Source organism: Hoplias malabaricus, unplaced genomic scaffold (assembly GCF_029633855.1).
Source record: "Hoplias malabaricus isolate fHopMal1 unplaced genomic scaffold, fHopMal1.hap1 scaffold_60, whole genome shotgun sequence".
NCBI classification, from domain to species: domain Eukaryota; kingdom Metazoa; phylum Chordata; class Actinopteri; order Characiformes; family Erythrinidae; genus Hoplias; species Hoplias malabaricus.
This window is the reverse complement of record NW_027101071.1, coordinates 126,469-153,968: the sequence shown is the minus strand read 5'-3', so window position 1 is coordinate 153,968 and position 27,500 is coordinate 126,469. Positions and strand designations below refer to the sequence as shown.

The following is a 27,500-nucleotide window of genomic DNA, read 5'->3' as shown; positions in this document are numbered from 1 at the left end:
CATTCACAAGCAACTCGACTCCGGGAAGCCCGATCTACCCGGCGGGATGCGGGACAATACCGGGCCTTCACCATCTGCGGAAGACACTTCCTTGCAAAACTTGGTCCCGCGTCCGCACCGAGACCAAACGGACTTCCGTACGCTACATTTCCCGGCCCACCCCGGTCAGGGGAAAGTGGGATTCAGCGCTGGGCTCTTCCCTCTTCGCTCGCCGCTACTAGGGGAATCCTTGTTAGTTTCTTTTCCTCCGCTTACTGATATGCTTAAGTTCAGCGGGTTGTCTCGTCTGATCTGAGGTCGCACTACGAGACTGTTTTGCGGGGCGCGGGGGGCGCGAACCCCCCGGCCGCTCGCCGTATTACGGTACCCACTCTCCGACGGCGGCGGAGAGCCCAGCGGGGAGAGACTATGACGGATTGGACCCGGACCTAATGGCTCTCCCTACGTCCGGAGCTCTCGCCACACGTCGGGTTTAAGGCCCGAGTCTGGGTTTAGGGAGACGAAGGGCCGTCCGAGGTGGAGGCCCTGCGAACTCCCAGCCGCGGTCTAGGAAGACCGATCGATGGGTAAACCGACCCTCAGACAGGCGTGGCCGCGGGATGGACCCCCGCGGCCGCCATGTGCGTTCGAAATATCGATGATCTGTGTTCTGCAATTCACATTATTTAACGCAGGTTACCGCGTTCTTCATCGATGCACGAGCCAAGTGATCCACCGCTAAGAGTTGTATGAGGTTTGTGCCCGGCCCGTTACAGGCCGGGCGAAGGAAGCCATTCGAACACGAGACAACGTTTGACAATATTTCAAGCCGGGTGCCTTCCCCCCCGTGGAGGGGGGAAGGTCATTGAACCTGGGCGTCACCACCGGACCGAGGAGTTACGGCCCGGGGGACGATCGCCCGAGTAGGTGCCCGAGACTTACGTGGTTTAGGAGACCGGGTCTAGGCCCCACCGTTCCCGGCGAGGCCCAGGGTTTGGTTCGCTGCGTTACGGGTCCCGGTCTAAGGCATTCAGGCGTGCGCTCAAAGCCAAGCTCTCCACCCCGGAGGGTATGAGCGAGGCCCGGTGGTACGCTCCCAAGTCCCCCGCTTAGGGGAAGGCGCTGGGTAGATCCCACCTAGTCAGGACCGGCGGGCACCGGCCGTCTCCTTCGGGTGTTTAAACGCATCCGGGGTTCGTGAGGCCCCTTCAACTCGCGCACCGGCCTTAGACTATTATACGGTCCGTCTCTGCGAAGCCAACATCGGGGTATTTGCATGCGCTCTTAAGCTCCGCTCCAACCCCGTGAGGGGAAAGAGTTTCGCCCGGCGGTACGCTCCCGTCCACCACCACCCCCTGTGCCGGGGGGATGGGTTCAGGGAGATCCCACCGAGGCCGGCGAGCACCGGCCAACGCCCTGGGGGTGAGTAAGCCCCTTTGACTCGCGCACGCACAATCAAGCCTTCAACGATCAATGGTTGGTTTAACGACCCGGCGGGCGGCTCCGGCGCCACTCTCCCCCCCGCGAACGAGGGGGGCGGACCGGGGTACCTATGCACCTAAGGCGGTCCTCGCATAACCCCGAGTTCCGAAGCCGGCTCGCTACGTCCACCCACCCGGAGGGGGAGAGACTCACGTCGGCCGACGACGAAAGGTACGAGGCTTCTGCGGTCCATACCTTGAAGGTACCCGCCGGGGGAGGTTTGGCCTCTCGAGTCCGACTCGACAACCGGCCGTGGCCAGGTCACCGTTAATGATCCTTCCGCAGGTTCCCCTACGGAAACCTTGTTACGACTTTTACTCCCTCTAGTTAGTACCCCAACGTCCCACGAGCAGCTTATTAGATGGCGTTTGGCGGACGCTGCGCGCCGAGGCGCACGAATTTTTCTCGAACCAGGGGGCGGGTCAGGCGCCCTCGGGGGGTCCCCACGAGCCGCCGTGACGATCGGCGGAGCTCTGCCGCGGACCGTTTCCGAGCTAAAAATCGTCAAAGTTCTGGCCGTTTTGCCGCAGTTCGGCCCTCCAGCACCAGGTGGCGGACGGAGGTCCCAGATCCAATTTATTTTGATGCCATTCAAATAAATTGGAAGTGGGATGCCTACCTAAATAGATTGGAGGTGGGATGCTGGTCCAATTCCAATGTATTCCAGTCATATTTGAAATAGATTGGAGGTGGGATGCTGGTCCGATTCCAATGTATTCCAGTCATATTTGAAATAGATTGGAGGTGGGATGCTGGTCCGATTCCAATGTATTCCAGTCACATTTGAAATAGATTGGAGGTGGGATGCTGGTCCGATTCCAATGTATTCCAGTCACATTTGAAATAGATTGGAGGTGGGATGCTGGTCCGATTCCAATGTATTCCAGTCACATTTGAAATAGATTGGAGGTGGGATGCTGGTCCGATTCCAATGTATTCCAGTCATATTTGAAATAGATTGGAGGTGGGATGCTGGTCCAATTCCAATGTATTTCAGTCATATTTGAAATAGATTGGAGGTGGGATGCCGGTCCAATTCCAATGTATTCCAGTCACATTTGAAATAGATTGGAGGTGGGATGCTGGTCCAATTCCAATGTATTCCAGTCACATTTGAAATAGATTGGAGGTGGGATGCTGGTCCGATTCCAATGTATTCCAGTCACATTTGAAATAGATTGGAGGTGGGATGCTGGTCCGATTCCAATGTATTCCAGTCACATTTGAAATAGATTGGAGGTGGGATGCTGGTCCGATTCCAATGTATTCCAGTCATATTTGAAATAGATTGGAGGTGGGATGCTGGTCCAATTCCAATGTATTTCAGTCATATTTGAAATAGATTGGAGGTGGGATGCCGGTCCAATTCCAATGTATTCCAGTCACATTTGAAATAGATTGGAGGTGGGATGCTGGTTCAATTCCAATGTATTCCAGTCACATTTGAAATAGATTGTAAGTGGGATGCTGGTCCATTTCTAGTCATGGCAAATAGATTGTAAGTAGGAAATTCCAGTCTATTCCAGTAATGTCAAATAGATTGTAAGTGGGATGCTGGTCCAATTCTAGTCATGGCAAATAGATTGTAAGTGGGAAATTCCAGTCTATTCCAGTAATGTCAAATAGATTGTAAGTTGGATGCTGGTCCAATTCCAATTTATTCCAGTCCTGTCAAATAGATTGTAAATGGGATGCTGGTCCAAATCTAGTCATGGCAAATAGATTGTAAGTGGGAAATTCCAGTCTATTCCAGTAATGTCAAATAGATTGTAAGTTGGATGCTTGTCCAATTCCAATTTATTCAAGTCCTGTCAAATAGATTGTAAGTGGGATGCTGGTCAAATTCCAGTCTATTCCAGTCATGTCAAATACATGTAAGTGGGATCGCACTTCCAATCTATTTGACTTCGCTGATATAGATTGGAATTGGGATCCCACTTCCAATTTATTTGACTTAACAGAAATAGATTGGAAGTGGGATCCCACGAAACATGTATTTGACTTGGCTGAAATAGATTGGAAGTGGGATCCCAATCCCAATTTATATGACATAGCTTAAATAAACTGCTAGTGGGATCCCACTTCCAATCTATTTCAGTCAAGTCAAATAAATTGGAAGTGGGATCCCACTTCCAATCTAATTCAGCCAAGTCAAATACATGTTTCGTGGGATCCCACTTCCAATTTATTTGACTTGACTGAAATAGATTGGAAGTGGGATCCCACTCCCAATTTATTTGATTTGGCTGAAATAGATTGGAAGTGGGATCCCACTCCCAATTTATATGACATAGCTTAAATAAGCTGGTAGTGGGATCCCACTTCCAATCTATTTGACTTGGCTGATATAGATTGGAAGTGGGACAGTGAGATCTCAGCTCTCTGACATCATATTATGATATTAATGCCACTCCTCTTTAAGTCTGGGTCTGCTGACATCACGGTGTGATTTTGGAGAAGATTGGAATATGTCAAAAATTTGACCCAAAAAAAGTCAAAGGGGTACCCCTTTGAGATTTTTAGGGCAAATTTTTGACTTCATGCAATCTTCTTCAAACTCACACCCTGAATTAAGGAGGCTGATACGTAGATAATGGTGTTATTTGTTTTTTCATATTTCTTATCAAAGCTGAGATCTGACTGTCCCACTTCCAATTTATTCAAGTCAAGTTTATACATGGGATTTGGACAGAGGAATTTTACAACTGTTAATACAGGCATGCACTCAGAATGAGTTGATTTGTGTAGAAAAATATATACTGTGGCATAAAATAATGCTTTTCCCCAAAATAACTTAGGCTTTTTTGAGGAAATCCCACCAGCAATGTATATGACATAGCTTAAATAAAGTGCTAGGGGGATCCCACAAAAGATGTATTTGACTTGGCTGAAATAGATTGGAAGTGGGATCCCACGAAACATGTATTTGACTTGGCTGAAATAGATTGGAAGTGGGATCCCACATCCAATTTATTTGACTTGGCTGAAATAGATTGGATGTGGGATCCCACTTTCAATTTATTTGACTTGGCTGAAATAGATTGGATGTGGGATCCCACGAAACATGTATTTGACTTGGCTGAAATAGATTGGATGTGGGATCCCACGAAACATGTATTTGACTTGGCTGAAATAGATTGGAAGTGGGATCCCACAAGCAATTTAAATGACATAGCTTAAATAAACTGCTAGTGGGATCCCACTTCCAATCTATTCCAGTCAAGTCAAATAAATTGGAAGTGGGATCCCACTTCCAATCTATTTCAGCCAAGTCAAATACATGTTTCGTGGGATCCCACAAGCCATTTATATGACATAGCTGAAATACATTAGAAGTGGGATCCCATTAAAAAACTAGTAAAATCCTTGAAAATATTTGAATAAAAACAGAGGCCTAACTGACAGTTGGAGGGAATTTCTTTCGAATAAATTTGCTGATTTTTTTTTTACATACTAAACAAGGTCGCAGTGACCCGGCCCTTCGATATGTTGTTTGAGGGTCCCAGATGATTAAGTATTCGACGCGGCTAGTTCGGCAGCCCCCCCCAAGCCCAGATTCTGGACGTCCCACTCCCAATTTATTCCAATTCAAAGGTCATACATGGGTTTTGGACACCCCTTAGAAAGGTCCGAATGACCCCAAATTTAAATATGTTTATCATGTATACTGCACGAGACAGCGTGTAAAATTGCGTAAGCCTAGAGTGTTGTTTTCTATGAAAAATCCATAGAAACGTTCCCCTTTTCCTGTGCATACATTTGAATGGAGACAGAGGCCTAACTGACGAGTTAAAGGGCACCTTTCTGGAACAAATAAATTTTTTTTTCTACACTTGGAAAGGTCGCAGTGACCCGGCCCTTCGATATGTTGTTTGAGGGTCCCGCATGATTAAGAAGTCGAAGCGTCGAAGTCTGCGCCCCCCCCCAAGCCTAGATTCTGGACGTCCCACTCCCAATTTATTCCCATTCAAAGGTCATACATGGGTTTTGGACACCCCTTAGAAAGGTCCGAATGACCTCTAATTTAAATATGTTTATCATGTACACCCCTCGAGACAGTGTGTAAAATTCCGTAAACCTAGGGTGTTGTTTTCTATGAAAAATCCATAAAAACGTTCTGTTTTTCTGTGCATTCACTTGAATGGAAACTGAGGCCTAACTGACCAGTTCAAAGGCAATTTTCTGGAACTATTTTATTTTTTTTCCTATACTTGGAAAGGTCGCAGTGACCCGGCCCTTCGATATGTTGTTTGAGGGTCCCAGATGATTAACTAGTCGAAGCGCCGAAGTCCGCGGCCCCCCCCAAGCCCAGATTCTGGACATCCCGCTCCCAATTTATTCCCATTCAAAGGTCATACATGTGTTTTGGACACCCCTCAGAAAGGTCCGAATGACCTCTAATTTAAATATGTTTATCATGTATACTCCACGAGACAGTGTGTAAAATTTCGTAAGCCTAGGGTGTTGTTTTCTATGAAAAATATTTGAAAAGATTCAAAAAAAAACAGAGGCCTAACTGACAGTTGGAGGGAATTTTTTTCGAATAAATTTGCTGATTTTTTTTTACATACTAAACAAGGTCGCAGTGACCCGGCCTTTAGATATGTTGTTTGAGGGTCCCAAATGATTAAGTATTCGATGCGGCTAGTTCGGCAGCCCCCCCCAAGCCCAGATTCTGGACGTCCCACTCCCAGTTTATTCCCATTCAAAGGTCATACATGGGTTTTGGACACCTCTTAGAAAGGTCCGAATGACCCCAAATTTAAATATGTTTATCATGTATACTGCACGAGACAGTGTGTAAAATTCCGTAAGCCTAGGGTATTGTTTTCTATGAAAAATGCATAAAAACGTTCCTTTTTTTCTGTGCATACATTTGAATGGAGACAGAGGCCTAACTGACGAGTTGAAGGGCACCTTTCTGGAACTAATTAATCTTTTTTTCTACACTTGGAAAGGTCGCAGTGACCCGGCCCTTCGATATGTTGTTTGAGGGTCCCAGATGATTAAGAAATCGAAGCGTTGAAGTCTGCGGCCCCCCCCAAGCCTAGATTCTGGACGTCCCACTCCCAATTTATTCCCATTCAAACGTTATACATGGGTTTTGGACACCCCTCAGAAAGGTCCAAATGACCCCTAATTTAAATATGTTTATCATGTATACTCCACGAGACAGTGTGTAAAATTTTGTAAGCCTAGGGTGTTGTTTTCTATGAAAAATCCATAAAAACGTTCCGTTTTTCTGTGCATTCACTTGAATGGAAACACAGGCCTAACTGACCAGTTCAAAGGCAATTTTCTGGATCTATTTTATTTTTTTTCGTATACATGGAAAGGTCGCAGTGACCCGGCCCTTCGATATGTTGTTTGAGGGTCCCAGATGATTAACTAGTCGAAGCGCCGAAGTCCGCGCCCCCCCCCAAGCCCAGATTCTGGACATCCCGCTCCCAATTTATTCCCATTCAAACGTTATACATGGGTTTTGGACACCCCTCAGAAAGGTCCAAATGACCCCTAATTTAAATATGTTTATCATGTATACTCCACGAGACAGTGTGTAAAATTTTGTAAGCCTAGGGTGTTGTTTTCTATGAAAAATACATAAAAACGTTCCGTTTTTCTGTGCATTCACTTGAATGGAAACACAGGCCTAACTGACCAGTTCAAAGGCAATTTTCTGGATCTATTTTATTTTTTTTCGTATACATGGAAAGGTCGCAGTGACCCGGCCCTTCGATATGTTGTTTGAGGGTCCCAGATGATTAACTAGTCGAAGCGCCGAAGTCCGCGCCCCCCCCCAAGCCCAGATTCTGGACATCCCGCTCCCAATTTATTCCCATTCAAACGTTATACATGGGTTTTGGACACCCCTTAGAAAGGTCCGAATGACCCCTAATTTAAATATGTTTATCATGTATACTGCACGAGACAGTGTGTAAAATTTCGTAAGCCTAGGGTGTTGTTTTCTATGAAAAATCCATAAAAATGTTCCGTTTTTCTGTGCATTCACTTGAATGGAAACTGAGGCCTAACTGACCAGTTCAAAGGCAATTTTCTGGATCTGTTTTATTTTTTTTCCTATACTTGGAAACGTCGCAGTGACCCGGCCCTTCGATATGTTGTTTGAGGGTCCCAGATGATTAACTAGTCGAAGCGCCGAAGTCCGCGGCCCCCCCCAAGCCCAGATTCTGGACATCCCGCTCCCAATTTATTCCCATTCAAAGGTCATACATGTGTTTTGGACACCCCTCAGAAAGGTCCGAATGACCTCTAATTTAAATATGTTTATCATGTATACTGCACGAGACAGTGTGTAAAATTTCGTAAGCCTAGGGTGTTGTTTTCTATGAAAAATCCATAAAAACGTTCCTTTTTTTCTGTGCATACATTTGAATGGAGACAGAGGCTGACAGAGGATGATTAAGTACTCAAAGCCTCGAAGTCTGCACCCCTCCCCCAAGCCCAGATTCTGGACATCCCGCTCCCAATTTATTCCCATTTAAAGGTCATACATGGGTTTTGGACACCCCTCAGAAAGGTCCGAATGACCCCTAATTTAAATATGTTTATCATGTATACTCCACGAGACAGTGTGTAAAATTTTGTAAGCCTAGGGTGTTGTTTTCTATGAAAAATCTTTGAAAAGATTCGAAAAAAAACAGAGGCCTAACTGACAGTTGGAGGGAATTTTTTTCGAATAAATTTGCTGATTTTTTTTAACATACTAAACAAAGTCGCAGTGACCCGGCCCTTCGATATGTTGTTTGAGGGTCCCAGATGTTTAAGTATTCGACGCGGCTAGTTTGGCAGCCCCCCCCAAGCCCAGATTCTGGACGTCCCACTCCCAATTTATTCCCATTCAAAGGTTATACATGGGTTTTGGACACCCCTTAGAAAGGTCCGAATGACCCCTAATTTAAATATGTTTATCATGTATACTCCACGAGACAGTGTGTAAAATTTCGTAAGCCTAGGGTGTTGTTTTCTATGAAAAATCCATAAAAACGTTCCGTTTTTCTGTGCATTCACTTGAATGGAAACACAGGCCTAACTGACCAGTTCAAAGGCAATTTTCTGGATCTATTTTATTTTTTTTCGTATACATGGAAAGGTCGCAGTGACCCGGCCCTTCGATATGTTGTTTGAGGGTCCCAGATGATTAACTAGTCGAAGCGCCGAAGTCCGCGCCCCCCCCCAAGCCCAGATTCTGGACATCCCGCTCCCAATTTATTCCCATTCAAACGTTATACATGGGTTTTGGACACCCCTTAGAAAGGTCCGAATGACCCCTAATTTAAATATGTTTATCATGTATACTGCACGAGACAGTGTGTAAAATTTCGTAAGCCTAGGGTGTTGTTTTCTATGAAAAATCCATAAAAATGTTCCGTTTTTCTGTGCATTCACTTGAATGGAAACTGAGGCCTAACTGACCAGTTCAAAGGCAATTTTCTGGATCTGTTTTATTTTTTTTCCTATACTTGGAAACGTCGCAGTGACCCGGCCCTTCGATATGTTGTTTGAGGGTCCCAGATGATTAACTAGTCGAAGCGCCGAAGTCCGCGGCCCCCCCCAAGCCCAGATTCTGGACATCCCGCTCCCAATTTATTCCCATTCAAAGGTCATACATGTGTTTTGGACACCCCTCAGAAAGGTCCGAATGACCTCTAATTTAAATATGTTTATCATGTATACTGCACGAGACAGTGTGTAAAATTTCGTAAGCCTAGGGTGTTGTTTTCTATGAAAAATCCATAAAAACGTTCCTTTTTTTCTGTGCATACATTTGAATGGAGACAGAGGCTGACAGAGGATGATTAAGTACTCAAAGCCTCGAAGTCTGCACCCCTCCCCCAAGCCCAGATTCTGGACATCCCGCTCCCAATTTATTCCCATTTAAAGGTCATACATGGGTTTTGGACACCCCTCAGAAAGGTCCGAATGACCCCTAATTTAAATATGTTTATCATGTATACTCCACGAGACAGTGTGTAAAATTTCGTAAGCCTAGGGTGTTGTTTTCTATGAAAAATCCATAAAAACGTTCCGTTTTTCTGTGCATTCACTTGAATGGAAACTGAGGCCTAACTGACCAGTTCAAAGGCAATTTTCTGGATCTATTTTATTTTTTTTTACATACTAAACAAGGTCGCAGTGACCCGGCCCTTCGATATGTTGTTTGAGGGTCCCAGATGATTAACCAGTCGAAGCGTCGAAGTCTGCGGCCCCCCCCAAGCCCAGATTCTGGACGTCCCACTTCCAATTTATTCCCATTCAAATTTCATACATGGGTTTTGGACACCCCTTAGAAAGGTCCGAACGACCCCTAATTTAAATATGTTTATCATGTATACTCCACGAGACAGTGTGTTAAATTTCGTAAGCCTAGGGTGTTGTTTTCTATGAAAAATCCATAAAAACGTTCCGTTTTTCTGTGCATTCACTTGAATGGAAACTGAGGCCTAACTGACCAGTTCAAAGGCAATTTTCTGGATCTATTTTATTTTTTTTTACATACTAAACAAGGTCGCAGTGACCCGGCCCTTCGATATGTTGTTTGAGGGTCCCAGATGATTAACCAGTCGAAGCGCCGAAGTCTGCGCCCCCCCCCAAGCCCAGATTCTGGACGTCCCACTTCCAATTTATTCCCATTCAAATTTCATACATGGGTTTTGGACACCCCTTAGAAAGGTCCGAACGACCCCTAATTTAAATATGTTTATCATGTATACTCCACGAGACAGTGTGTAAAATTTCGTAAGCCTAGGGTGTTGTTTTCTATGAAAAATCCATAAAAACGTTCCGTTTTTCTGTGCATTCACTTGAATGGAAACTGAGGCCTAACTGACCAGTTCAAAGGCAATTTTCTGGATCTATTTTATTTTTTTTTACATACTAAACAAGGTCGCAGTGACCCGGCCCTTCGATATGTTGTTTGAGGGTCCCAGATGATTAACCAGTCGAAGCGCCGAAGTCTGCGGCCCCCCCCAAGCCCAGATTCTGGACGTCCCACTTCCAATTTATTCCCATTCAAATTTCATACATGGGTTTTGGACACCCCTTAGAAAGGTCCGAACGACCCCTAATTTAAATATGTTTATCATGTATACTCCACGAGACAGTGTGTAAAATTTCGTAAGCCTAGGGTGTTGTTTTCTATGAAAAATCCATAAAAACGTTCCGTTTTTCTGTGCATACATTTGAATGGAGACAGAGGCTGACAGAGGATGATTAAGTACTCGAAGCGTTGAAGTCTGCGCCCCTCCCCCAAGCCCAGATTCTGGACATCCCGCTCCCAATTTATTCCCATTCAAAGGTCATACATGGGTTTTGGACACCCCTCAGAAAGGTCCGAATGACCCCTAATTTAAATATGTTTATCATGTATACTCCACGAGACAGTGTGTAAAATTTTGTAAGCCTAGGGTGTTGTTTTCTATGAAAAATCTTTGAAAAGATTCGAAAAAAAACAGAGGCCTAACTGACAGTTGGAGGGAATTTTTTTCGAATAAATTTGCTGATTTTTTTTAACATACTAAACAAAGTCGCAGTGACCCGGCCCTTCGATATGTTGTTTGAGGGTCCCAGATGTTTAAGTATTCGACGCGGCTAGTTTGGCAGCCCCCCACAAGCCCAGATTCTGGACGTCCCACTCCCAATTTATTCCCATTCAAAGGTTATACATGGGTTTTGGACACCCCTTAGAAAGGTCCGAACGACCCCTAATTTAAATATGTTTATCATGTATACTCCACGAGACAGTGTGTAAAATTTCGTAAGCCTAGGGTGTTGTTTTCTATGAAAAATCCATAAAAACGTTCCGTTTTTCTGTGCATTCACTTGAATGGAAACTGAGGCCTAACTGACCAGTTCAAAGGCAATTTTCTGGATCTATTTTATTTTTTTTTACATACTAAACAAGGTCGCAGTGACCCGGCCCTTCGATATGTTGTTTGAGGGTCCCAGATGATTAACCAGTCGAAGCGCCGAAGTCTGCGGCCCCCCCCAAGCCCAGATTCTGGACGTCCCACTTCCAATTTATTCCCATTATAATTTCATACATGGGTTTTGGACACCCCTTAGAAAGGTCCGAACGACCCCTAATTAAAATATGTTTATCATGTACACCCCACAAGACAGCATGTGAAATTGCGTGGCCGACGTCCCACTTCCAATGTATCGACCTCAATTGAAATAAATTGGAAGTGGGATAGGTCAGTTCCGTGGCCGACGTCCCACTTCCAATGTATCGACCTCAATTGAAATAGATTGGAAGTGGGATCGGTCAGTTCCGTGGCCGACGTCCCACTTCCAATGTATCGACCTCAATTGAAATAAATTGGAAGTGGGATCGGTCAGTTCCGTGGCCGACGTCCCACTTCCAATGTATCGACCTCAATTGAAATAAATTGGAAGTGGGATAGGTCAATTCCGTGGCCGACGTCCCACTTCCAATGTATCGACCTCAATTGAAATAAATTGGAAGTGGGATAGGTCAATTCCGTGGCCGACGTCCCACTTCCAATGTATCGACCTTAATTCAAATAGATTGGAAGTGGGATACAAAAAATGGTCAGCAACTTGGTGACCCTTGTCCATCTCCAATGTATATGCTTCAATTCAAATACATTGGAAGTGGGATACAAAAAATGGTCAGCAACTTGGTGACCCTTGTCCATCTCCAATGTATATGCTTCAATTCAAATACATTGGAAGTGGGATACAAAAAATGGTCAGCAACTTGGTGACCCTTGTCCATCTCCAATGTATATGCTTCAATTCAAATACATTGGAAGTGGGATACAAAAAATGGTCAGCAACTTGGTGACCCTTGTCCATCTCCAATGTATATGCTTCAATTCAAATACATTGGAAGGGATGTTAAATGCAGTTTTGGCCATTGGCCAGCTTTGTGGTCATTCCATGACCTCATCTAAACAAATGTCACTACACAAACATGTTCTTTTGGCCACCTGGACAAACCAGAGGTCTCAGAAGGGCACTCAGAGGGTCACTAGACGGGCTCATCCCACGAGCAATGTATATGAGACTGTTGACTAAATGTACAGTGGGATGGTGACGCCTCCATCCGTTTTCAAGAGCACTTGGGACAAATTGAGCGCTGCGGACGAGGGTGCCTCGACGCCGCGAGTTCACGGATGGAGCGACTATGCCCCTAGTGAGTCCCACGAACAAGCTATTGCCCGCAGTAAGTAAGTCAGATGTGGTTAGTACCCAACATCCCGGCGGCCATTTACCTAAGTGGCCGGTGGGATCCCATATCGTAATACGATCCCACGCACCAATTATGCGACCGCCGGCAATTTATTTGAATGGGGTTTTGTCCGCGAACCATGTACCGGTACTACCTCTAGATGCCCAGGTTCGATCGACTTCCCACCTCAACGAGGCAACCCCCCGGTAAAGGGGCACCTCGGAGACGGTCCGAGGACCTCACCAGGCCATCCAATCGGTAGTAGCGACGGGCGGTGTGTACAAAGGGCAGGGACTTAATCGACGCGGGCTGGTGACCCGCGACTACTTGGAATTCCTCGTTCAAGGGGAAAAGTTACAATCCCCTATCCCCAGCGGGGAAGGCGTTCATAGGATTGCCCAGGCCTTTCGGCATAGGATGGATGCACATGCTGAACCAGCCAGTGTAACTCACGTGCGGCCCCGGGCGTCTAAGGGCATCACAGACCTGTTATGGCCCCGAATCTCATACGGCTTTGCCTTGCCCCGGATCGCTCTAAGAAGTTCGGCCACCGACCGACGAACCCCTCGGGCCGCAAGCCCCCACAGGGACCCAAGGGAGGGCCGTGTAACTTTTTAAGGCACAGGGTCTCGTCCGTTATCGGAGTTAACCAGACGAATCGCTCCACGAACTCCCAACGGCCATGCACCACCACCCACAGAATCAAGAAAGAGCCATCAATCTGTCAATCCTTACCGTGTCCGGGCCGGGTGAGATTCCCCGTGTTGAGTCAAATTAAGCCGCAAGCTCCACTCCTGGTGGTGCCCTTCCGTCAATTCCTTTAAGTTTCAGCTTTGCAACCGTACTCCCCCCAGAGCCCAAAGACTCGTGGTTTCCCTCACGCTGCCCGGCGGGTCATGGTCGCTAGCCTCACGCCGCCGGATCGCGGGTCGGCATAGTTTACGGTCGGAACTACGACGGTATCTGATCGTCTTCGCTCCCCCGACTTTCGTTCTTGATTAATGAAAACATTCTTGGCAAATGCTTTCGCTTTCGTTCGTCCCACACCGGTCAACGAATTTCACCTCTATCGGTGTGGTACGGATGCCCCCGGCCGTCCCTCTTAATCATTGCCCTCGGTCCTTAAAACCCACGAAACAGGACCGTGGAAGCCCCGGAGCCCCACTCCGGAACGACCAGCCGTCCCGAAGGAGAGACCCCGAAGCCCCGCGGAAGGGCCCTATTCCATTATTCCTAGCTCAGTCAGACATGGCACGTGTCGGCCTGCTTTGAGCACTCTGCTTTATTCAAAGTAAACGCTCCGGACCCTCCAACCCACCGTGCACCGCAGTGAAGTACCCAGCTAAGGGCTTCTCCGCGGCCGGCGAGCAGAGGACACCGGCGGGTAGGGACCAGGTCCCAACATCCACCCAGAGACAGGGGGTCACCCCCGAAGGAGCTCCCCACGCCATCCCGGACAGTACAGGGGATCCGAGACCTGTCCCCACATCCAACTACGAGCTTTTTAACTGCAGCAACTTTAGCATACGCTATTGGAGCTGGAATTACCGCGGCTGCTGGCACCAGACTTGCCCTCCAATGGGTCATCACTCACGGACATAGATTGAGTTCATTTCGATTACGCTCCACAGGTTCATAGGACCCGCATCGATATTTTTCGTCACTACCTCCCCGTGTCGGGAATGGGTAATTTGCGCGCCTGCTGCCTTCCTTGGAAGTGGTAGCCGTTTCTCAGGCTCCCTCTCCGGAATCGAACCCAGATTCCCCGTTACCCGTGGTCACCACGGTAGGCACGTAGCCTACCGTCGAAAGTTGATAGGGCAGACACTCGAATGATACGTCGCCGCCCCGGAGGGCTTAACGATCGGCCAGAGGTTATCTAGAGTCACCAAAGCGACCCGACCGGAGCCGGGAGGGTTTTTCGGTTCTGATAAATGCACGTATCCGGGGGACAGGGGCCGGGAGAGCATTTCACGCCGACCCCCAGAACCCTTCCAACGCTTCGTTTGCATGTATTAGCTCTGGAATTACCACAGTTATACCAAGTAACGTGTGGAGCGATCAAAGGAACCATAACTGATTTAATGAGCCATTCGCAGTTTCACTGTACCAAAACCCGTGTGTACTTAGACTTGCATGGCTTAATCTTTGAGACAAGCATATAATACTGGCAGGATCAACCAGACCGACCCCCCTTGGATCTCAAACCCCGGACGGGGAAAGAGAGGGGGCGCATGGAGCCCGTGAGAGTGATCTCAGGGGACACCAGCGAAGAGGATCGAACGCGACCCCGCTGTGGGGGTCTGCAATCGACTTGGCAACTTGGAAAACGTATGATTCTCGCCCGGACGGTGCAGGCTAGGGGCCGGGTCCTTCCCTCAAACGGATCCCGACCCTAAGGCACCACCGACGCGGACGTTGAACGGACCTACTGTTGGATCGACCGGCCGACTAAGTCCCCCTCGGAACCGTTCTGGACAAGCGGACATGCCTCTTACGGGCATCCACGAGCCATGGAGGCTGGGAGCACAAGGTGGGGAGGATCGCTCTAAGCACTGTATTTAGGCTTAGAAGCCTGCCCCTGGTGCTCCGCGTATACCGAGCTCGAACGGCCGTGAAGGACAGCCGTTAAGGGAAGAGAATGGAAGAGAATCCTGGCCCCCTCAAAGCGCGAGGAAGTCGGCATAGGTTTTTACGGTACGCCACCACCGGAGCCGTCTGATGTTCAGAAGACGAAGGGTTTTGCCCTCAATCTCGTAAGGTCGAGGGCTCACCACCGAACTTCCAGCCGCGGTCCTTGGTAGGACCGATACGCGGACAAGCCGCAAATCCTGGCCCCCTCGCAGTGCGAGGAGGTCGGCAAAGGTTTACGGTTTCGCCCCCCGGAGCCTACGGAAGTCTGCGTTTAAGAAGACGAAGGGTCGGATCCCGTAGGCCGACCCTGCGAACTTCCAGCCGCGGTCTGTGGAAGACCGATCCGTGTCACCTCTAATGCGCTCTTTGCCTCCGGCCGTTTCCAGCCGGGGGCCCGGTGGTGCGCTCCCACGTCCCGCTCAAAGGAGGGGAAAGGTCGGGAGATCCCACGGACCGGCGGATGACCGCCGGCCAACGCCTCGGGGGGTTACGCGGCCCCGTCGACTCGCGCACGGGCAAATTTATGGGTTTAAAAAGGGGGACAATCCTCATACGTTCGACCCCCCGGTGCCCAGGGAAGTTGACCCTCCCCGGGCAGGCATATCGAACGAATCATCGGTCGGAAAACTCTCTCTTTCGGGACGGGGGAAACCCCTCATACGCTCGACCCCCCATGCCCAGGAATGTTTTACCTTCCCAGGCATACATCGAACGAATCATCGGGGTGGACACAACGGGCTTATAACAATCGACGGGGCGGCCCGTTCCACCCGCCCCACAAGTGGGCAGATGGTCGGTGGCCTATAGACCCACAGGCAGTCCCAATACCACCGTGATACGAGATCCGGGGTTGGGACTTGACCTTAAAGGTACCCGGTCGAGGCGGACCGAGTGGAAGCCACTCGGATTTATGACAGTGGTAGGCCCCACGGACCTTGGGGACCACTCCCCATCGCTCTGCCCGGCACCTGGCTCGGAAACCGGGACTAATTTTGGCAGTAATACGCTATCGGTCTTGGTTCTCACTGGTTCATACACCCAAGATGGGCGAACGTCGAACGCGAACGGGAGCAATCAACGCCCATAACCCCTAATTATGCACGAACCGGGGGCTATATAAGGGGTCGCCTTCACTCGGAGCCGTCAGTCTCTCACCATGGATAGCTGCCCGCTTTGCGAACAAGCCATTGCTACGGATCTGACTTTCCACTTTACCATCTTCCACAGACTCGGACCGGACGACGCAGCCTTCCTCCGAGAACTGGACCGAAGCGGGGAGAATTCATCACAGCTCGACTGCCCTCTCTGCGGCCTGCCGTCTCTCTCTTCGCCGGCAGATCACCTGGGCTCGGCGCATTCCCTCAAAGGCCTCGCCCTTCGGATCGCTCTCTCTGCCGCTCGACGCCTTCGCACCCTCCACCTTCTGCGTCGCTATCAACAGTCTAAGCCGCGGAACCCTCCACCGCCCTCGGGATCCCGTTCCCCGAATCCAGCCTCGCCGCCGGGACCAAGCACGCCGGGACCGAGCGCGCCGGGACCGAACACGCCGGGACCGAGCACGCCGGGACCGAGCACGCCGGGACCGAACACGCCGGACCCGAACACGCCGGACCCGAACACGCCGGACCCAAGCACGCCGGACCCAAGCACGCCGGACCCAACCATGCTGTACCCAAGCTCACCGGACCCAAGCACGCCGGAGCCAACCACGCCTGATGCTTGCCCGCTCTGCGAGCAAGCCATTACGGATCTGACTTCCCATTATACCACCTTCCACCGCCTTGGATCTGCCGACATTGACTTTCTCCGGGGACTGGACCAAAGTGGGGAGAATTCGTCCCAGCTCGACTGCCCTCTCTGCGGCCTGCCGTCTCTCTCTTCGCCGGCGGATCACCTGGGCTCGGCGCATTCCCTCAAAGGCCTCGCCCTTCGGATCGCTCTCTCTGCCGCTCGACGCCTTCGCACCATCCACCTTCTGCGTCGCTATCAACAGTCTAAGCCGCGGAACCCTCCACCGCCCTCGGTATCCTGTTCCCCGAATCCAGCCTCGCCGGGCCCCAGCACGCCGGGCCCCAGCATGCCGGACCCAGCCATGCCGGGCCCAAGCACGCCGGGCCCAAGCACGCCGGGACCCAACACGCCGGACCCAGCTTCGCCGGACCCAGCCTCGCCGGACCAAGCCTCCCCGGGCCAAGCCACTACGGGCCAAGCCACGCCGGAGCCGGTCGACAGCGACTACCAACCGAGCGAGTCTTCCCCTGCCGAATCCACCTCGGACACGGATTCAGAGACCGAGCGGGCACGGCGAACCTCCCGGGGGAGGCAGCTCGTGATCCCGCATCGGTTTCGGGACACCTACGTCAGCCGTTCGGTAGACGACTTTCAGAAGTTCTACCTGCGGGTCGACGCGTCACCGAAGGACATCGAGAACTCTCGCCAGCGACGGGGCCACGTTATTCGGTTCCTGCTTCACTGCGCCCCGCCCGGCTGCCAATTCACAGACCTGTCTTTCGTCCATCACACGAACGTTCCCACTTGGGTACAGAGCCTTCAGAAACTGGGTTACGCTTCGACAACCGTTAAGTGTTACCTGCACAGCGCCAAGGCGTTCGTCTCCCACGTCGCTGCCTTCGACCCAGAGACCGCCGGGGTCAGCCCCGAAGAGCTCCAGAGGCTGAAGCTGACCTTCGCCAAGGCTCATCGGGACATCGCACGCACGATTCTGGGCCATCGCCAGCGCGTGAAGAGAGCGAAGCTGAGTCGCTTGCCGCAACCTTCGGATTTCAGGGTCTTCCTAAGCCACGCTAAGACCCGAATCCCAGAGCTCATAGACGCGGCCCGGACGGGGGACACCGCCCGCCGGTCGACGCTACGGATGCTCCAGGGGTACCTGCTCGGCCTTTTGTCTGTCTTAACCGGTCACCGGTCGGTTGTGTTTCTCAACCTGACGGTTGGAGAGTTGAGGCAAGCCAGCACCACGGATGGCACCGGCTTCGTGGTTTATGTTCGTGAACACAAGACCAACGCCTCGTTCGGGGACGCTCCGATCGGGTTGTCTGCCACAGAGCTGGCCTGGTTGACCGCACTCAGCGACTTACACGGGGCCCGGGACGGGTTCGTGTTCTTGGACAGGGGGAACCAGCTGCGCAAGCCAAACTCACTGCTTCGGATCGCGTGGACGGATGCGGGCCTCGGAGGCGCGGTGGCCTTCAACCTGATCCGCACGGCTGTTTCGAACCAAGTGAGTGTTGAACTTAATCCGACTTATGTGGGCTCTTAACCCCGGCCTTCCTACTTCTGACACCTCGCACCTCTGTTTCAGGTTTCGACTCTGCCGGCCGAAGATAGAGATCGAGTGACGACAAGCATGTGCCACTCCAACATCACTGCCCGGGCCTTCTACCGAGCCGGCCTCTCTGCGGCCGATGTGATGCGGGCTCGTGAGAACCGTCTTTCCGCCCTCGAAACGGCCTGAACCGGACCCTCTTCAAAGCGCAACCCAGCCGGGATTCACTCCGTGTTTCTGCACCCCCGTGGCTTTGATATGTTTTACTGCGAAATAAATACATTTATTTCTGAATCCCCAAACAGAGTGTTCCCGTGTGGTACTTGCTTCGGTTTGGAGATGGAGGGGGGGTGGAGATTGGGTGATCCTCCCAGAGGGAGACTTTTTACGAGGTCCGACCGGCCTTAAGACTTAAACGATCAGTGGTTATGGGTTAACTTAGTCGGCGGGCGGCCCGTTCCACCGCCCCGCTAAGGGAGCAGTGGTCGGAGGCCTATGGACCTTAGGCAGTTCACCGGGGTGGGTAAACTTACCTTTAGGCACCCGTCGCATGAATATAGGAGACCATTTGGCTTTTTTGGCCCCGGAAACCAGCCACTTCTCCGGGCATATATAGAACCAATCCCCCCCAGGGAGGGAGTTGGAACTAAAGGTCATTGAAATTAAATGGGTTTAACAGTTAACTTTGTCGGCGGGCGGCCCGTTCCACCGCCCCGCTAAGGGAGCAGTGGTCGGAGGCCTATGGACCTTAGGCAGTTCACTGGGGGCGGTAAACTTACCTTTAGGCACCCGTCGCATGAATATAGGAGACCATTTGGCTTTTTTGGCCCCGGAAACCAGCCACTTCTCCGGGCATATATAGAATGAACCATCGGGGGCTAAGGGCAGATAGTCAAGTCAGTTATACCGATCGAACTCTCTTGAGTTTCGGCTTAAAGCTCTGGCATTTGCCGTTGGGACTTAGAGTTTTTTTTTAATAAAGAGGGGAGGCCGGGCTTACCTCCACCTTAAGCCCAGAGGGTGTCCCAGTCCTCGGGCTTGTGTATTCGCATCAACGGGGTCCATGGAAGTCATTTTTAGACCTCCAGAGGGGAGGCAACCCAAACCATCCCCTTAGCCCAGAGGTGTGCCACTCCTCGGGCTTGTGTATTCGCATCAACGGGGTCCATGGAAGTCATTTTAGACCTCCAGAGGGGAGGCAACCCAAACCATCCCCTTAGCCCAGAGGTGTGCCAGTCCTCGGGCTTGTGTATTCGCATCAACGGGGTCCATGGAAGTCATTTTAGACCTCCAGAGGGGAGGCAACCCAAACCATCCCCTTAGCCCAGAGGTGTGCCAGTCCTCGGGCTTTAAATTCGAATCACCGGGGTCCATGGAAGTCATTTTAGACCTCCAGAGGGGAGGCAACCCAAACCATCCCCTTAGCCCAGAGGTGTGCCACTCCTCGGGCTTGAAACTTCGCATCACCGGGGTGTATGGAAGTCTTTGATCCAGTTCTGCCAGTGCTCGTTGTCGAACTTAGAAATATTTCTAATTATTTTTAGACTTCCAGAGGGGAGGCCGAGCATACCAACCCCTTAGCCCAGAGGTGTGCCAGTCCTCGGGCTTCGGTATTCGCATCACCGGGGTCTACGGAGGTCTCAACTTAGGTTTTGAAAACCTCCAGAGGGGGGGCCGGATTAACCACCACCCTAGCCCAGAGGGGTGCCAGTCCTCGGGCTTCGGTATTCGCATCACCGGGGTCTATGGAGGTCTCGACTTAGGTTTTGAAAACCTCCAGAGGGTGGGGGCATATCTTATCCCCACCCTAGCCCAGAGGGGTGCCAGTCCTCGGGCTTCGGTATTCGCATCACCGGGGTCTATGGAGGTCTCGACTTAGGTTTTGAAAACCTCCAGAGGGTGGGGGCATATCTTATCCCCACCCTAGCCCAGAGGTGTGCCAGTCCTCGGGCTTCGGTATTCGCATCAACGGGGTCTACGGATGTCTCGACTTAGGTTTTGAACACATCCAGGGAAGCAGAGCGGACATTCCCATTATTTCAAGCCCATCGGGAAGCCACTCTTTTGGGCATAGCGTTTCGCATCGCTGTTACCCAAACTTACGTCTGATTTAATGCCTCCCTAATATCCCGACGGCACCAGGCTGAGAAACCATATGCCCACAGGATTTGAGGCATTGGAACCTCGTTCGCATAGCCGACAACGATGAACCTCCCTCGGACTCGCTACGAGGCTTGAGGAGGGTCCTGATTTTCTTAAAATCTCAGGTGAGGGACTTAGAAAATTTTCACTTTAAAACCACAGACCTCCAGAGGAGAGACCGGGCTTATCACAACCTTAGCCCAGAGGGCGCCACTCCTCGGGCATGTCACTTCGCATCACCGGGGTCCATGGATGTCTCGACTTAGGTTTTGAACACATCCAGAAGGGGGGGCCGGATTAACCACCACCCTTAGCCCAGAGGGGTGCCAGTCCTCGGGCTTTAAATTCGCTTCGCCGGGGTCTATGGAAGTCATTTTTAGACCTCCAGAGGGGAGGCAACCCAAACCATCCCCTTAGCCCAGAGGTGTGCCACTCCTCGGGCTTGTGTATTCGCATCACCGGGGTCCATGGAAGTCATTTTAGACATCCAGAGAGTGGGGCCGGTCTTACCACCACTCTTAGCCCAGAGGGCACCACTCCTCTGGCATGAAATTCGCATCACCGGGGTCCATGGAAGTCAGTTTAGACCTCCAGAGAGTGGGGCCGGTCTTACCACCACTCTTAAGCCCAGAGGGCGTCACTCCTCGGGCATGAAATTCGGATTACCGGGGTCTATGGATGTCTCAACTTAGGTTTTGAACACATCCAGAGGGGAGGCCACCCAAACCATCCCCTTAGCCCGGAGGTGTGCACCTCCTCGGGCTTGAAATTCGAATCACCGGGGTCCATGGAAGTCAGTTTAGACCTCCAGAGAGTGGGGCCGGTCTTACCACCACCCTTAAGCCCAGAGGGCGTCACTCCTCGGGCATGGAATTCGCATCAACGGGGTCTACGGATGTCTCGACTTAGGTTTTGAACACATCCAGGGAAGCAGAGCGGACATTCCCATTATTTCAAGCCCATCGGGAAGCCACTCCTTTGGGCATAGCGTTTCGCATCGCTGTTACCCAAACTTACGTCTGATTTAATGCCTCCCTAATATCCCGACGGCACCAGGCTGAGAAACCATATGCCCACAGGATTAGAGGCGTCTGAACCCCTTTCGCATAGCCGACAACGATGAACCTCCCTCGGACTCGCTACGAGGCTTGAGGAGGGTCCTGATTCTCTTAAAATCTCAGGTGAGGGACTTAGAAAATATTCACTTTAAAACCACAGACCTCCAGAGGAGAGACCGGGCTTATCACAACCTTAGCCCAGAAGGCACCACTCTTCGGGCATGTCACTTCGCATCACCGGGGTCCATGGAAGTCTCGACTTAGGTTTTGAACGCATCCAGAGGGTGGGGGCCGGACTTACCACCACCCTTAGCCCAGAGGGCGTCACTCCTCGGGCATAAAATTCGGATAACCGGGGTCCATGGAAGTCAATTTTGACCTCCAGAGAGGGGGGGGCCTGGCTTACCACCACCCTAAGCCCAGAGGGCGTCACTCCTCGGGCATGAAATACGCTACACCGGGGTCCATGGAAGTCAGTTTAGACCTCCAGAGAGGGGGGGCCGGGCTTACCACCACCCTTAGCCCAGAGGGCACCACTCCTCGGGCTTGAAATTCGCATCACCGGGGTCCATGGAAGTCTCGACTTAGGTTTTGGAAACCTCCAGAGGGGGGGCTGCACTTACCACCACCCTAAGCCCAGAGGGCGTCACTCCTCGGGCATGAAATACGCTATACCGGGGTCCATGGAAGTCCTTTTAGACCTCCAGAGAGGGGGGGCCGGGCTTACCACCACCCTTAGCCCAGAGGGCACCACTCCTCGGGCTTGAAATTCGCATCACCGGGGTCCATGGAAGTCTCGACTTAGGTTTTGGAGACATCCAGAGGGGGGGCCGGGCTTACCACCACCCTTAGCCCAGAGGGCACTACTCCTCGGGCATGAAATTCGGATAACCGGGGTCCATGGAAGTCTCGACTTAGGTTTTGGAAACCTCCAGAGGGGGGGCTGCACTTACCACCACCCTTAGCCCAGAGGTTCATCACTCCTCGGGCATGAAATTCGGATAACCGGGGTCCATGGAAGTCAGTTTAGACCTCCAGAGAGTGGGGCCGGGCTTACCACCACCCTAAGCCCAGAGGGCGTCACTCCTCGGGCATGAAATTCGGATAACCGGGGTCCATGGAAGTCAGTTTAGACCTCCAGAGAGTGGGGCCGGGCTTACCACCACCCTAAGCCCAGAGGGCGTCACTCCTCGGGCATGAAATACGCTACACCGGGGTCCATGGAAGTGATTTTAGACCTCCAGAGAGGGGGGGCCGGGCTTACCACCACCCTTAGCCCAGAGGGCGTCACTCCTCGGGCATGAAATTCGGATAACCGGGGTCCATGGAAGTCAGTTTAGACCTCCAGAGAGTGGGGCCGGGCTTACCACCACCCTAAGCCCAGAGGGCGTCACTCCTCGGGCATGAAATTCGGATAACCGGGGTCCATGGAAGTCTCGACTTAGGTTTTGGAGACCTCCAGAGGGGGGGCCGGGCATACCACCACCCTTAGCCCAGAGGGCGTCACTCCTCGGGCATGAAATACGCTATACCGGGGTCCATGGAAGTCAGTTTTGACCTCCAGAGAGGGGGGGCCTGGCTTACCACCACCCTAGCCGAGAGGGCGTCACTCCTCGGGCATGAAATTCGCTTCACCGGGGTCCATGGAAGTCATTTTAGACCTCCAGAGAGGGGGGGCTGCACTTACCACCACCCTAGCCGAGAGGGCGTCACTCCTCGGGCATGAAATTCGGATCACCGGGGTCCATGGAAGTCAGTTTAGACCTCCAGAGAGTGGGGCTGGTCTTACCACCACCCTAAGCCCAGAGGGCGTCACTCTTCGGGCATGAAATTCGGATAACCGGGGTCCATGGAAGTCTCGACTTAGGTTTTGGAGACATCCAGAGGGGGGGCCGGGCTTACCACCACCCTTAGCCCAGAGGGCGTCACTCCTCGGGCATGAAATACGCTTAACCGGGGTCCATGGAAGTCAATCTAGACCTCCAGAGAGGGGGGGCCGGTCTTACCACCACCCTAAGCCCAGAGGGCGTCACTCCTCGGGCATGAAATTCGGATAACCGGGGTCCATGGAAGTCTCGACTTAGGTTTTGGAGACCTCCAGAGGGGGGGCCGGGCATACCACCACCCTTAGCCCAGAGGTGAGTCACTCCTCGGGCATCAAATTCGCATCACCGGGGTCCATGGAAGTCAGTTTAGACCTCCAGAGGGGGGGCTGAGCATACCACCACCCTTAGCCCAGAGGTGTGCTCCTCATCGGGCATGAAATACGCTTCACCGGGGTCCATGGAAGTCATTCGAGACCTCCAGAGGGGGGGCTGGGCATACCACCACCCTTAGCCCAGAGGTGAGTCACTCCTCGGGCATCAAATTCGCATCACCGGGGTCCATGGAAGTCAGTTTAGACCTCCAGAGGGGGGGCTGAGCATACCACCACCCTTAGCCCAGAGGTGTGCTCCTCATCGGGCATGAAATACGCTTCACCGGGGTCCATGGAAGTCATTCGAGACCTCCAGAGGGGGGGCCGGGCATACCACCACCCTTAGCCCAGAGGTGAGTCACTCCTCGGGCATCAAATTCGCATCACCGGGGTCCATGGAAGTCATTTAGACCTCCAGAGAGGGGGGCCGAACCTACCAGCAACCTTAGCCCAGAGGGCGTCACTCCTCGGGCTTCAAACTCCCATCATCGGGGTTCCATGGAAGTCTCGACTTAGGTTTTGAACCGTTCCGGGGTCACCTCCAGTGAGATAACGCGGAAATCTCACTATATTCATGCCCACAGGCGAACCAGAGCCTTGGGCTTGTCATAGTTACATACGGTGTACCCAAACTTTCGTCTTTTCTAAAGGAACCCTAATGTCCTGACGGCACCGCACTGGAAACCCCCATGCCCTCTGAATTTTTACCACTCCGAGGTGCTCCGTTTTGGGCTTGCTACCTAGGGCGAAGAGGGTCAGAAATTTTTCTAAGTCCTACTTTAAAACGTCCCACTGGGAGACCACTAGGGTTAGCACTTTGCCAAAAAATCACGGCTGAATGCAATTTTCACGCCTCGCACCCTTTGTTCGTTTAGATTTAACAAAAAAATCAACCGAACCCCCTTTTTAACAACGCTTTGCCGAATTTAGCTCACTTTTCCCGGCCTGGAATATCTCACGCTTGCCCCCCACGGTACTTACCTCCGGGGAAGACACCCCCGTCGCTGCCAACACCCATGCCCGGCCCAGGCTCACCCGACTCGGCCTCGCTCGCTCCATCGCCCGCTCCAAACCTCCGGGGAGAAGACCCCCATCGCCGCCAACGCCCATGCCCGGCCCAGGCTCACCCGACTCGGCCTCGCTAGCTCCATCGCCCGCTCCAAACCTCCGGGGCTGGACCTCCAGGAACCCAGCGCACCTCTCGAACCTATCCGGCCCACACTTAAGCACTCCTCCTCGGACTAAACCATCCAGCCCGCGCCGCTGGAACGAGCGCCCACTGGAAGACCTGAGCCTCAAACCCGCGCGCTTTACGGTTCTCTATCTCCCCGGGCTCGGAGCACTTTTCTCGGCCATGGGACCTCCAGGGGGGGCCCCTCTTAGCTCCGTCATCATTTCTCTAAGTCTCACTCCGCCCACTGGAAGACCTGAGCCCCAAACCCGCGCGCTTTACGGTTCTCTATCTCCCCGGGCTCGGAGCACTTTTCTCGGCCATGGGACCTCCAGGGGGGGCCCCTCTTAGCTCCGTCTTCATTTCTCTAAGTCTCACTCCGCCCACTGGAAGACCCGAGCCCCAAACCCGCGCGCTTTACGGTTCTCTATCTCCCCGGGCTCGGGGCACTTTTCTCGGCCACGGGACCTCCAGGGGAGGCCCCTCTTGGCTCCGTCAATATTCCTTTAAGTCTCATTCCGCCCACTGGAAGACCCGAGCCCCAAACCCGCGCGCTTTACGGTTCTCTATCTCCCCGGGCTCGGGGCACTTTTCTCGGCCATGGGACCTCCAGGGGGGGCCCTTCATGGCTCCGTCAATATTCCTTTAAGTCTCACTCCGCCCACTGGAAGACCCGAGCCCCAAACCCGCGCGCTTTACGGTTCTCTATCTCCCCGGGCTCGGGGCACTTTTCTCGGCCATGGGACCTCCAGGGGGGGCCCTTCATGGCTCCGTCAATATTCCTTTAAGTCTCACTCCGCCCACTGGAAGACCCGAGCCCCAAACCCGCGCGCTTTACGGTTCTCTATCTCCCCGGGCTCGGGGCACTTTTCTCGGCCATGGGACCTCCAGGGGGGGCCCTTCATGGCTCCGTCAATATTCCTTTAAGTCTCACTCCGCCCACTGGAAGACCCGAGCCCCAAACCCGCGCGCTTTACGGTTCTCTATCACCCCGGGCTCGGAGCACTTTTCTCGGCCATGGGACCTCCAGGGGGGGCCCTTCATGGCTCCGTCAATATTCCTTTAAGTCTCACTCCGCCCACTGGAAGACCCGAGCCCCAAACCCGCGCGCTTTACGGTTCTCTATCACCCCGGGCTCGGAGCACTTTTCTCGGCCATGGGACCTCCAGGGGGGGCCCTTCATGGCTCCGTCAATATTCCTTTAAGTCTCACTCCGCCCACTGGAAGACCCGAGCCCCAAACCCGCGCGCTTTACGGTTCTCTATCACCCCGGGCTCGGGGCACTTTTCTCGGCCATGGGACCTCCAGGGGAGGCCCCTCTTGGCTCCGTCAATATTCCTTTAAGTCTCATTCCGCCCACTGCCATACCCGAGGTCTTTAACCGCGGCGTTCACGGTTCTCTATCACCCCGGGCTCGGAGCACTTTTCTCGGCCATGGGACCTCCAGGGGGGGCCCCTCATGGCTCCGTCAACATTCCTCTAAGTCTCATTCCGCCCACTGCCATACCCGGGCTCGGAGCATGTACTTCGGCCATGGGACCACAAGAGGGCGCCCTTCTTAAGAAATTGCTGACATCCAGGACCATTCAAGGGAGCGACCTGCCTCCCTATGCCCGCCACCGGCTTCCTCTAACCGGTGTACGGACTCTCGGGGCCCGCGCCCCCAGAGAACCAGAGTTTCAGAAATTGCACTAAGTCCAGACATCCAGGACCATTCAAGGGAGCGACCTGCCTCCCTATGCCCGCCACCGGCTCCCTCTAACCGGTGTACGGACTCTCGGGGCCCGCGCCCCCAGAGAACCAGAGTTTCAGAAATTGCACTAAGTCCAGACATCCAGGACCATTCAAGGGAGCGACCTGCCTCCCTATGCCCGCCACCGGCTCCCTCTAACCGGTGTACGGACTCTCGGGGCCCGCGCCCCCAGAGAACCAGAGTTTCAGAAATTGCACTAAGTCCAGACATCCAGGACCATTCAAGGGAGCGACCTGCCTCCCTATGCCCGCCACCGGCTTCCTCTAACCGGTGTACGGACTCTCGGGGCCCGCGCCCCCAGAGAACCAGAGTTTCAGAAATTGCACTAAGTCCAGACATCCAGGACCATTCAAGGGAGCGACCTGCCTCCCTATGCCCGCCACCGGCTCCCTCTAACCGGTGTACGGACTCTCGGGGCCCGCGCCCCCAGAGAACCAGAGTTTCAGAAATTGCACTAAGTCCAGACATCCAGGACCATTCAAGGGAGCGACCTGCCTCCCTATGCCCGCCACCGGCTCCCTCTAACCGGTGTACGGACTCTCGGGGCCCGCGCCCCCAGAGAACCAGAGTTTCGGAAATTGCA

General features: G+C 52.4%; 1 non-coding gene and 1 pseudogene across 1 annotated transcript; both read right to left on the bottom strand.

Annotated features, from left to right (window-relative positions):
* LOC136684498 (28S ribosomal RNA) overlaps window positions 1–300 on the bottom strand; it is a 4,391-nt pseudogene extending 4,091 nt beyond the window's left edge.
* Window positions 301–572: 272 nt separating this feature from the next.
* On the bottom strand, window positions 573–726 carry LOC136684484 (5.8S ribosomal RNA). The gene has a single exon (XR_010799679.1). It is a non-coding gene; the product is annotated as a 5.8S ribosomal RNA (ribosomal RNA).
* Window positions 727–27,500: the final 26,774 nt, after the last annotated feature.